General features: G+C 42.7%; 2 long non-coding RNA genes across 2 annotated transcripts; one reads left to right on the top strand and one right to left on the bottom strand.

The window, feature by feature from the left end:
- Positions 1–2,909: 2,909 nt before the first annotated feature.
- On the bottom strand, positions 2,910–10,837 carry LOC102261859. Its single transcript, XR_313355.2, has 3 exons — positions 9,747–10,837; positions 7,041–7,159; positions 2,910–3,244 (listed from the first exon to the last, which is right to left on the bottom strand). It is a non-coding gene; the product is annotated as an uncharacterized LOC102261859 (long non-coding RNA).
- LOC106725426 lies at positions 7,925–12,478 on the top strand. The gene is made up of 2 exons (XR_001361307.1): positions 7,925–9,613; positions 11,659–12,478. It is a non-coding gene; the product is annotated as an uncharacterized LOC106725426 (long non-coding RNA).
- Positions 12,479–13,271: the final 793 nt, after the last annotated feature.

The raw sequence follows: 13,271 nt of genomic DNA on the forward strand, positions 1-13,271 counted from the left end.
CTCCCTCTCTCTCTGCTTCCCTTCCACTCTAAAAATCAATGTAAAAAATATCCTCGGATGAGGATTAACAACAACAAAAATCAAATAGGTATCCAGTGCCTTGCTCTCTCTCTTCTCTTTCTGGCACCCCAATGATGCCAATGTTGCTATGCTTGAGGTTGTCCCAGAGACTCATTTAACTATCCTCATTTTTTTGGATTCTTTTTCTTTTTGCTGTTTGGATTGTGTGTTTTCAGCTGTCTTGTCTTCAAAATCACTGATTTGAGCCTCTGCTTTGTTTATTTTACTATTGATTCCCTGTAATGTATTCTTCATTTCAGTTAGTGTATTCTTTATTCCTGACTGGTTCTTTTTTTTTTAATATATTTTATTGATTTTTTTACAGAGAGGAAGGGAGAGAGATAGAGAGTTAGAAACATCGATGAGAGAGAAACATCAATCAGCTGCCTCCTGCACACCCCCCACTGGGGACGTGCCCGCAACCAAGGTACATGCCCTTGACCGGAATCGAACCTGGGACCTTTCAGTCCGCAGGCTGATGCTCTATACACTGAGCCAAACCGGTTACGGCAACCTGACTGGTTCTTTTTAATGTTTTCTATCTTTGTTTATGTGCTTCCTAGCTCTTTGTTGAAGTCCTCAGGGAGTTCATCTTCTTTTCTCCTATGTTCATGGAGCATCATTATAAGGATTATTTTAAATTCTGCATCTGGTATATTTCTAGACTCCATTCTATTTAGTTATTTTTCTGAAGTTTTGTTCTGTTCTTTCATTTGGGACATGTTTCTTTGTGTCCTTATTTTGGCTGTCTTTCTGTGTGGGGGGGTGGGGTGGTATATGTGTGTGTTTGATATATTAGGTAGAGCTATTACATCTACTGGTTTTGGTAGAGTGGCCTTATGTAGTAGGTGTCCTATAGGGACCAGGTACCAGTTCCCTGGATAACCAAGCTGGCACTCCAGGTGCGCCTTTCGTGTGGGTGCTGTGCACCCTCCTGTTGTAGTTGAGCCTTGATTACTGTTGGACATCAATGGAAGGGATTTGTACCCAGACCGATCAGCCAAGAGCACTGGTCATGACCACAGTGGAAGATCTTCTGTGCAGGGACAACCCCACAGAGCTGCACTTATTTCAGCAGGACTCTGGTGCCCAATGAGTCCACCCCTTGAGTGTGTTGCTCAATGAAGGTGCTTGGTGGTGCTCAGGTGTGGTCTGAAGCTTTCCACTAGGTACACTGGCTCTGGGGGCTCCCGGAAGGTGCAGGCCAAGTCAGCCATGGCGTGTGCCCTGCCTTGGGCTACCTAGCATGAGCTACAGAGTGATCTGAAGATGGCTGCTACTTGTGCTTGGTTTGGAGTTGCCCAAGAGAGGCTAAGCTTCAAACCAAGGACAGCTGGCACTATTGTGAGTACCGGGGACACTTAACAACAGGTACAGGGTATTATGAGGCAAGATGCTGCTTGTTTAGGGTTTGTGAACCTTTGGGAGATTTCAGGAAGGTCCACAGAATGAGCCAAGACCAGCTGTTTATATGGAAAGGGTGCTGGTGGGCTTGCAAGTTAGGTGGTCTCATAGAATCACCAAGGCAGAGTGAACAGTGTTAGCCTAGTTGATGGAGAGTTTTTATATGGCACCTGTCTGCCGACTGTTGGAGAAAGGCGGAGGGAAAAGAACAATGGCCTCCTTGAAGTCAGAGAGTTCAGTTCTTCCCCATGTGTCCCTGGAGGCATTCAAACTGCAGCACCAGCTTGGAGCTCAGAGCGAGTGAGTCCCAGTAAGTAGGTGTGTAGGCCTTTTAAAAGGAATGCCTGGGACTCCAGTGGCCCTCTGGCTCACTCAGTCACAATCCTAACCAGTGTTCATAGTTAAAAGTTATGGAAGCTTCTGGAATCCTGGGCTGGGGCCTGATATGGGGCTGGAACCCCTTGCCCCTGAGTGGGGACCTCTGCAACCGGGATATCCTTCCAATTTTTAGCCATCACAGGTGGGTGTGGAACCTGCCCATTCTGTACCTCTGCCCCTCCTAACAGTCTCAATGTGGCTTCTTCTGTATATGCTTAGTTATAGGACTTCTGTTCAACTAGATGTCAGGTGGTTCTAAATGATAATTGTCAGGTAGTTTAGTGATAATTTTGATGTGGATGTGGGAGGATGTGAGTATCATTTAACTTACTTGCCATCTTTACTGGATCCACCCAGATGTGGATTTTTAAAAAAATGTATATGTTTTTTATTGATTTCAAAGAGGAAGGGAGAGGGAGAAATAGAAACATCAAATGATGGGAGAGAATCATTGATTGGCTGCTTCCTGCATGCCCCCTACTAGGGACTGAGCCGATAACCCAGGCACATGCCCTGACCAGGAATCAAACCATGTGACCTTCTGGTTCATAGGATGATGCTCAACCACCGAGCCACACCAGCTGGGCCAGATATGGGATTTTTCAAAAATTTCAGGAGTCTAAATATCCATTTGTCTCCAATGTCAGTCAATTTCTCTGAAACAAAAAGTAATTAAAGTGTTTTACTTATTCTTATTACCTAACTCATTTCTGCAAATTTGAACATCCTTGTTTCTATTAAAAAGGTTTTGAGTACGTTTTCTAGTTCTTTAGTAGCACATACAATAATTTTCAGCTTTCAGCTTCATTCTAGGGGAAAGGCCACCACACCATTTTCTCAATGGTGGATATTGTAGCTGGTTCATTCCGAGTTTTTAGAAAATGTAGAGATTAAGGCACTTAAGAAAAGATTTGAATCATGGTTAATCATTCACTTTATATACATTTACTAGGTGGGAAATATGTGGTAGATAGTAAGCTGCATGACAATGTCTCTAGCTCTGCATATTTGTTTATTGAAGAAATATATTTGTTTAGAATACATATTATTTGTTTAATGTATGTTTGTTTATGACTGAATGGATGAATGACATACCCCTTATTTCACTTCCCTGGGACTCTGGCTGGAGCCGTTGTTTCTCTGATAACTGCAATACTGAAATTCACATGTACACTCACTGCTTCAGCACAGTGCCCAGTGTTACCCATTTGTACCCTCATGTACTTCTCACAATAACTGACAGTGGTAGGCGCTATGTCATTCCCATTTTTCACAATTGGGAGAACGGAGGCTTAGAGAAGTTGTAACTTGGTTAAATCCCACATGAGTCCAGGAGTGATGTTCCATTTACAGAGGCAGCACATTGCAGGGAGCTGGGCAGAAGTTTGATTTGTAAGTAGGTCTGAAACAAAGCAGGGTAAACTTTGCTGGTATTAATCCACATTTTCTTCTTTCCTGCTCCCATATATTGGCTCAGTGATATCTTGTCGTGGGCAGGTTTAAGCAGGGCAGGGACAGGGCAGAAAGACCAGTTCTCCCACTGGCTGAGCATATGCAGATTGATATGCTCTCAATGCATAGCAGAGTTTAGGCAAAAGGATTGTAAACATCATTTTTGCTATGCAGTTGACAAAGAGATTATTTAGCAATTATAATATTTCAAAAACTAAACTGAAGATACTGACATACTTGCATTTCTTTTTAAAAAATGTATTTTATTTATTTTGGAGAGAAAGGGAGAGGGAGAGAGAGATAGAAACATCAGTGATGACAGAGAATCATTGATCAGCTGCCTCCTGCATGACCCTTATTGGGGATTGAGCCCGCAACCCCGGCATGTGCCCTGACCTGGAATTGAACTCTAACCTCCTGGTTCATAGGTTGATGCTCAACCACTGAGGCACGCTCGCTGGGTTGCATTTCTTCCTCCAACCCAGTTATTTCAAGTGGATAAAAATCTATTGTAAAAAACAAATTTAAGGTTGCAAAAAAAATAATCAAGGGGCCCATTAGAACTATTACCTATAAAATGAATTCTTTGAATGAAATCAATAAAAATGAAATTGAAAAATTAATATTTCTGCAAATCTGATGAGATCATTATAATAAATACAATATGCATGCAAGTTTTGCAAAATAGGTTCTTCACTAATATTATTTTTATAATTCCTATTTTTGTTGCTCTAGTAGGGTGTCTTTCGCCATATTAAAAATTTTTTAAATTTAAGTAACACAATGGGGTAAAAGAGCTAGTGCTATTAACCACGGAAGTTCAACAACTGAAAAAAATAGAAGTAGTAACACTTATTTATAATTTGGCTAATATCAAATCACAAAGAAGACTAAGTTAATTAAAAAAATTTAAATGTGCTTCTAAAGACAAAGCATTTCCTCTATTTTATTCTTTGTCAGGTTTTACTTTAAAGTTTTAAGATTCCATATTTGTTTACAAAGGGCTGTGGAATATCAGAATGGATATCATTTTATTAATAAAGTTATATGCTATTTTACATATAGAAAAATAAGCTCTTTTGTTATTCACAGAGAAGTTTGGAATCTGTTTTCCAAAAATATAGAAATCGGTATATTTTCTAATTTTGAGTAAGGTCTAGAATTCACTTTAGTTGCAGTAAGTAACTCTACTCTAAGCTTCAGGAGTTTAAGTAATTTAAGGAAATATGTATATTGGTCATGTGGAAGACTAATTAGGAAATATATTATATGAATTTGGCAATATTGAACACTTCAAAATGTATAACTAGGCAGATTTTCATAAAGAATGTAAAATATTCATAAAGAATATTTTAAAATGTTAATATTTAGTCAATAATGAATGTAGATTAATATTATAAAATTTTGGTAAATTTATGACTCACGATGTGTGTCTGTGTAATGAGAAGAACTGGCAGGAGAGGGGTCTTATGATACCTTGGAGGCTCCATGTGGTACAGAGGACAGATCCTGGTCAAGTTACTTGGCTTCCTTAGGCTTCAATTTGCTTATCTATAATGGGCGTATGGTAATGCCTACCTGGGAGGATGGAGATATATATGAAAGGATTCAATATTTTTTATGATATTATTATTTCAGCTTAGCAGAGCCTGTTATGCCCATAGTTATGTTCCTTACTGATGCTCAGATAAAATTATTAGTTTTTGAATTGCACCCATTTCAAACAAATGGGAGGGATTACTGAAGGCATTTGTTTAACTTAGTATTGAATTTAACTTAATATTATACAAGTTGAGGAAAACAGTGAAGAAATAAAATTAAGTCTCTATAGTCAAGCTATTAAATTAGTAAAATCAAGTAGGTTAAGGCATGAGGAAATGATTCTACTCTTACTTTAGCTTGCTTGGGAACTTAAACTTTTAAACTCTCTATATATCTACACCTATATATCTATCTATATCTATATCTATATCTATATCTATATCTATCTATATCTATATCTATATCTATCTACCTATAACTCTTTATATATCCTATAAATAACCCTCTGATTACCCTTTGGGTATTTTTTTTCTGTGTGTGTTTTATCTGTTTGTTTGTTTGTTAATCCTCACCTGAGAATATTTTTTCCATTGATTTTCAGGGAGAGGGGAAGGAAGGGGGAGAGACAAAGAGAGAGAAACATCTATGTGAGAAAGACACATCGATTGATTACCTCCCGCACTCGCCCTGACCAGGGCCGGGGATCAAGCCTGACCGAGGTATGTGCCCTTGACCACAATTGGACCTGAGACCCTCAGTCAGGGGGCCGATGCTCTGTCAACTGAGCCAAACCAGCTAGGGTTGATTACCCTCTGAAGAATTAAGGAAAGAATGTTCGTACCTCCAGACCACCTGAGATCCATTATCCAGAACATTGGATCTGAAAGAGTATCATCTGAGAACAATCCAGAAGCTAAGAATGCAGGACTGATTCTACCCCAAAATGTACTTTTTACTATAAGAACTCTCAGCTTTTCTTTCTTCTTCACAACACTCTGGGTATTGTCCACTTGCGAGTCTGTTTTGCAAATCTTTACTACCCTTGAATTAATCTTTGTCATTTATTTCTAGCCAAAGCCTCCTGACTCATTTACCCTCCATCAGCAAAGTGTATTCTTGATCAGATGACTTCAATGTGCTTTTAAATTCAACTATTTTGAGTTGGCACATTTATATTAAAAAGAGAAAGGCTGGTTCTTGAAGTTGTAAAATTGAGTTAATATAATTCAAAACTGTCTATAAAAGGAAGATTGTGAATGAGATTTACATTTTGGGCTATTCTCTGTTGTGGTATGAAATGCCACAAAATGTGAAACTCTACCTCTGTCCCAACCTTTCCTTCTTCCTTCTACTTCAAGGCCAGTGACTGCACTACCAATTTTGAAAACAGGAAGTTGTAGCAGAGGTTGTGTTTATTGTTCAAGCTCTCTCACTCTTCAAGAATTAGGGCGGGGGGTGGGGGGTGAGAGAGGCTTAACTTCCTTTCACTATCAAATCCCCAATTAGGTGCCATCCTGTCTCTTCTTTTTCATAGACAAACTTTTCAGAGTTGTTAACACTTTCTCCACAGTCTCAGTCAGTTGCCATCACATTCATTCCTCAAGCCACTTTATTTTGGCTTCTCTGTCATTTCAACAGGTCTTCCTTTGCTTATGACTGATTTCCATGACACTGATTCCTATGAACATCTTTCAAACCTGTGTCAAGGGCACTCAACATTCATCTTTTATTTCAAATGTCTTGGTGTCTGCTTGTATTCCACAACACTTGGTGCCCCTGGTTTCTCTCATACTTCTCTCCTTGCTTCTTTTCCTCCTCTGAAGGCTCACACTTCTCTACCCAGTTTTCAAAATACGGGAACTACTCAAGATAACAGAGCAACACAATTAGATACATTTAGAGGTTTCCTTGACTCACCTGTTGTGTCACCTAAAGGAATTGGGGAGCTCAACACATCTGGTGTGGCTCACAGGTAGCAAGGAGGAAAGGAGAAAAGACCTTGGAATTTTCAGTCTGGAGAGAAGAGGCTTAGGGCAAGCTGTTTTACTTTTTTGGATTTAATTACCTCAATCAGAAGAAAGAATGAGTACCAGAGAATCCATATGGATTATTCCAATTATAGCATTTATCCATTGTACTGTGTCTCTTTGCTTACCTATCTGTCCCCTCCACCAGATTGTGAACTGTCCCAAGGAAAAGCTTACCCTTGATCCTTCTTTGTTTCCTGGCATTGCCAGCGTTGGCTGGTGTACAGGAGGCAGCAGCGAGACTTGAACTGGCTCTATGCCTACTTCCTGAACATTTCCATTCTCTTACCTCCAGGCTGTTGAGGAAGAAGATGATGGAACCATGTGTTTTTGGACGTCTGCATGAAAGCTGCTATGTAAATTTAACTGGTTCCTCAATATTTTAACAACTTGTTTGCCAATGCCCTCAGCATTAATTATATAAACTCTATGATTCTGAGACACTGCCAAATAACTTCTAGCTGGAGCAGGGGTGTTTGGGGGGGTAGAGGTAGGCAAGGGGTGGGAAGGTCTAGGGAAGAGGGAGCTGAAACAGGTGTGGTACAAAATGGAACATCTGAGGCACCAGCTCTTGGTCCAGATGAAGTCATCACCTTTAACCCTTAACCTGCCAAATAAAACCTGGCTCCAGAGTCTGTGATAGCCACTTGAGGAGTGGGAGACAGTGACAGGGAGGAAAACAGGAAGTTGTAGCAGAGGTTGTGTTTATTGTTCAAGGCTGTGAATCCAGCACCTAACAGGTGCCTATCTTAGCATAAATGCATGAATGAATTAATGAATTGTGGACAATGCCTATGAAGAAGGCTGGGAATTGGGGATAGCAGCTTAAAAAGCTGTATCTGTTGGATCCTACTGCAGCACCTAATAGGTAATAAAAATCTTATTACTGCCCTAGTCTGTTTGGTTCAGTGGATAGAGCGTCGGCTTGCGAACTGAATGGTCCCAGGTTCAATTCCGGTCAAGGGCACATGCCCAGGCTGTGGGCTCGATCCCCAGTGGGGGGGCGTGCAGGAGGCAGCCCATCAATGATTCTCTCTTATCATTGATGTTTCTATCTCTCTCTCCCTCTTCCTTCCTCTCTGAAATCAATGAATACATATTTTTAAAAAATCTTATTACTTTCTAATTACTTTACTACATTTACTATTATGTATGCTCTAGAGGTCATTTGTGTCTCCTGTATCCAGGGCTGGCTTCATAGGCATGGTAAGTTCAGAGGCAATGAGTGAGAAGATCTATGGGGAGATGAAGACAATGTTTATCACTCTGTGTAGTGATAAACTTTTTGACATTGTGTGCACAAGGGCACTGAAACTCTTACACCCCCACCCACCCCGGTTAAACTCATGATGGTAAATTCAGAAGCAATGAGTGAGAAGATCTATGGGGAGATTACATTGGGCTCTGCAGCGGGCTTGAAAGGAGAAGAGCCCCTGAGAAGGCAAAAGATGGGTAGCTGGAGACCAAAGTAGCCAGGCCCAGTCCCCAGAGCCCTTTGGGAAAGTGGCTTGGGTCAGGCAGGATCCCTGGGGGTACATTGTCAGATGCTCAGCCTCTTTCTTCAAGGCTGTTTCCTGGAAAATACATGGGTTAGTTGAGTGGGTGAGGACCATGAAAGGGAAATTTGCAGGAAGGAAAAACAGGGCCAGCACTATCACAGACCTCAACATGACTGGCACTTTCTAGGACTGTGAGGTGCATAATGTATGCCACTGAACACAGAAACTCTAACAGACTTCAACGTGCAGAAGAGAATGTGGGGGCTCCCGCCTGAGTTAGAGCAGCACTAATCTACAAGAAATGGACAAGACAGTTCACATCTCTGCATCTCAGTTTTCTCATTTGTAAAATGGGAGTAATTAGCCATTCTACATGAGGCAATATATAAATTCTCTCACAGAACACCTGATATATAGGATTTACTCAATACATTTCTGTTCCCTTCCATTTCCTATGTCAAGACATAGAATGCAGAAATAAGCAGCAAATCTGGGCATTAGCTTAGGACTGTCTGGGAAAAACAAATAAAAATCTGCAATGCTGTTTGCCAAACTACCTGCCTTCATTGAGCAAGACTTTGGGCTGGTTCCTTAGGCGCTTGGCTGACTCTGGCCAGTGTATACATTAGCTAAATGCTTGCTGTGCTCTCTCCCCTCCTTTCCTGTCTTCCTTCTTCTTCATTTCCTTTATGCACTCAATTCATGCAACGTGCCCTTTATCAAGTACACACTATTTCCAAGGCCCTGTGGTGAGGCCCTTGGTGACCTGGAGATGTACCTCTGCACATGGGAAACTCACAGCCAGAGTAGAGTCAGGAGTCTTGGGTGTGAACCCCAGTTTCATTGCTAACTTGCCATGTGATCAAGCTTCCTTTCCTCATCTATAAAGTGGGAATTATGACAGTGTCTATCTTGTAGAGTTTTCTGAGGATTAAATGAAAAAATTTGTAGAGCAGGATTAGTGCAATACGCAACCACATTAAATGCTCAATGATGGCCAATTATAATATTATTAATATTTTTGTCATAGATGCAAGCAATTATAAGATAAAGCAGACCATGGGTAAGGGACTAACAGTGCTAGAGAGGCCCAGAGGAGGCAGAGTTTAGTCAGTGGGGGACAGTGAAAACAGTGACACTGTCACCAGTGGCATCTCCTGGTTTCTCTACTACATGGCCCTAAACCCAACACCAGCATCACTGTAGGGAGGAGGTTTGTGAGATCCTCGGGGACAGGGACTCCTTCCAGTGGTGAGTGAGTCTGTGAGGGAGCTCAGTCTGTCCTGCTCAGCTGCAGGCTGTGTCTGTGCTGTCTGGTGTCATCGCAGATGACACAGGGCCATCCCTGGAAACCAGGTGAAGGCAGCAGCAGCTGTCTTGTTACCTGCAGTGCGAGGATGCTCCCTTGAGCCCCTTCTCCAACTAGAGTCTTTTCCAGTGTGAGTAATGTAGAGAAAGTTGTCAACAGGAGGCCCATTTCTTGAGTGTTGACTCTGATGATAGAATGACCACCCCTTTGGGTTCCTGGAGAGAATAGGGAATGCTGGGAAAGAAAGAGGTGCAAATTGAAGATGAACAGAGTTGTGAAAGCCAAGGGAGCTGACCCCTTCCCACCTGCCTTGTGATGGTCTCTTCTGGTGAAGTTTCTTGAGAAAATGCTGTTTTCCAAACTCCATCAGTCAGAAACTTTGAATTATTCTGTCTCCTGGTTCCAGTTGAACTCATTAACACAACACCATTGATGCTGACCTTTCTCTGCAGCAGGCTCTCTGGAAACCTCTCACACCTCTGCCCCCACATTCCTCTCTCCCTGTCTTCTCCCCTCTTGGGCTAGGCATTGGGCAGGGGTGCAAAAAATTCTCAGCTGATAGAAGGAAGTTTATATTCATTTAAAAGAGACACACACAACTGCAGGGCCTAATATTTGGGGGATGAAATCTCCCTTAGTTATTTTTATTGGTTGGATGTTGGAAATCCTCCAGGGTGTCCAGCCACATGTTAGGTGCTGTCAAGGGTGTATGTGGAAAGAGGAGGAAGAGGATCCAATTTGCTGTTTTTGGATATTTTTAGAGAGACTAACTCACATAACTAAAAAGCAAGAGAAACCAAAGAATGAGTGACCCCATGTTGCAGGCAGAGAAAGCAGGAGTGGAGCCTAAGTTGGCTTTCTTAGGAGGGGTAAAACTCTGACAAAGGGAAAGAGAACTGGGCATTTTAAGTTGGGTAACAACATGAAGACAGCCTGGAGGCAGGGAATTGAAAATTTTTTTATGTTTCCTTCATTTTATCTGGAAGCAATTCAAAGATACTTATTCAATAAAATAGTAAAACACAAATGAAAAATGAGGACTGGGGAAGTGTGAGGGGAACCTAGTGGCTCTTTAATACGGTGTTGCATAGTAGTTATATTTGGACTTCACAATTGGGTCTGAGCTTCTTAGTGACAAAAGGAAAGGGGGAAATATATATATATATATCCTATCTAATAAAAGACAAAAAGGGTAATTAACCGTACCTCCGCTATGCTTCCCATTGGCTAATTAGCAAGATATGCAAATTAACTGCCAACAAAGATGGCAGCCGGCAGCCACGCAGCTGAAGCGAGCAGGAGGTTTGCTTGCTCCAGTGATGGAGGAAACCAAGGTTCCCCGCCTGCCACGGCCTGCTCTAAGCTCCAAAAGCAACAGCTCCAAAACCAACAAAGTTTCAATTATAGAAGCTAAACAAACCCCAGATACCTGCTTTCAGCCAGCAGCAGGTGGTCATCCCCCGAGGGGTCCCAGACTGCAAGAGGGCACAGGCCGAGCTGAGGGACCTCCCCCCCTGAGTGCACAAATTATATACATATATAATATATATATCTGAGCTTGTCATTGTTAATGCATTTATTACTTCATTCAACCAATGGATATTAGCCTCTGTTCCTTTCCATTCCAGCTCCAGAGGAGAATACAAGCAGGACCCAAACATCTATCTTTTGAGGGGCTTCTGTGGGGCTCTGAGAGACACAGGAGTGACCTTGTCTTTGATGGCTGGGTGCACACACACCTCTAGGGTCCTGGGCTTTCCCCTCCCAGCAGTGAAGATGAGTGAGGGATAGAGAAACGTGGAGTCAGAACCCTGGGTCTGAGTGGCCAACCCATGTCCATTGTGGCCCGACCACCTGGTGCACTTGTGTTCCTCTGAGTCTTGGGGTTGTGATGGTTGTGGAGGGGGGCAGTTGGGGCTGGAGCCTGCCTTCCCAGAGAGCCCTGTGGCTCCTCATCTCCAGAAAAGACTGGTTGTGTTGCCAGCAGGGATGATCTGGGCAAGATGACCTACTTGACCACGTGCACCAAGGAGAACCCCCACTTTTACCCGCCTGTGCCCCAGGTGTACTGCCAGCTGAGCAAGCCTGTCAGCTTTGTGGATATCCACTCGTTACCTGCATGTGTGATGGCATGGATTTGGGGCTCAAATGAGAGTTCCTGAGGATGCTTCTCTGACACTCGCTATGCCTTTGGCTCACTCTTTACACCAATAGTGGAGAACTCATGCTTTGTGTTTGGCCTGGGTCCAATCCTGGCTCTATAACAGGAGTAAATTTCTCCACCTCTAAGGCTCTTTTTCCCCTTCTGTGAAATGGCTGTGAGGAGAGTACCTTCCTTACAGGATTGTTATCTGGATTAAATCATCAGGGCTGTCATGGGCCACTATGCAGGTAGTGCCCTGAACAACTTCAGGAGGCACCATTCACATAGACTGTGATGCTATGCAGGGCTGACCTGTACAACCATATTTGGGGGCTTTGTAGAGTGTTCAACTCTGTATCTGGCCCATGGTATGCATCCAATGACTGGTAGCAGTGCGTACTTTAGCATAATGTTATGAATAACTTGCCTTGAGAGTCAGTGATTCAAAAGCGAAAGAATGTGAAAGTCTTTGTCTGTCCTGCTTGTGCTGGGGTGGGTTCAGTCCTTTTTAATTCCATTCTACGAGTATCTGTGTCATGTGCTGTGCCCAGTGCTGGCGGTACAGGAAGTAGTTGTGATGATGACCAAAAGCACTTTGCTGGGTGTCTTTGTTTAACTATATGGATGTGTTTTTGGAAAATTGCATAAGGAGAATTTGCCTAAAGCAAAAATAATAATAAAGAGCAGTAAATTTCTAAAGCAAGCCCCCAGGTAACCATTGCCAAGGTCAATGAATATGGAGTATGATTTCACAGGTATGTCTTCTGCCCTCCTGAGATGGATCTCTGTGGCACTCGTGCGATTGTCAACGTCTGTGTCACAGACACCTGGTGCTCTGGGTGTATGGGCTTTAGCTAGGAAAGGTGGCAGAATGATAGAGGAGAGCTTTCTGGAAGATTTGGTGCTTAAATCAGGCCTTGAGGCTGGGTGAGGTATGAGGTGCAAAGAAGGAATTTTGGGGATCACCTCAGGCTGGGGCCACACGAAAAATCAGAGATCTTCCCCAGTCACCCCTGCAGCAGCTGCCTGATGGCTACATATACCTCTAGGGTTCAAGGTCTAAGGCCATTAGTGAGCTCCAGTCCAAAAATTAGACATTTATAGAAGGGAGGGCACCTGATGCTGTGGGACGGTCAAAAGAGGAGAATTATAGCCCTGGGATGTGGGGATGTTTCTATGTTGCCCCGGGGATGGAACATCTTGAGACACATCCTTCCTGCTATAGAAGGCCACAGCCCTGGATGGTTGGCCATGGGCACCTGCTCATTCCTGCAAAGCCCTGTTAAGACCTAGACCTTTTTGCCCACCTAAAGTTGGGATGCAGAGACCTAGCCAGAGTGTTCACTATGCCATCAACATCTCTCTCTGTCCTGGCCCTAGATAGACCTTTCTCTGCACAAGTGAAGATAGTTTCAAAGCTGTTACCTGGGAGTTGAACTCAGTGGTCATAATCAACC

The sequence above is a fragment of the Myotis brandtii genome, unplaced genomic scaffold (genome assembly GCF_000412655.1).
Source record: "Myotis brandtii unplaced genomic scaffold, ASM41265v1 scaffold1631, whole genome shotgun sequence".
Classification (NCBI taxonomy): Eukaryota; Metazoa; Chordata; class Mammalia; order Chiroptera; family Vespertilionidae; genus Myotis; species Myotis brandtii.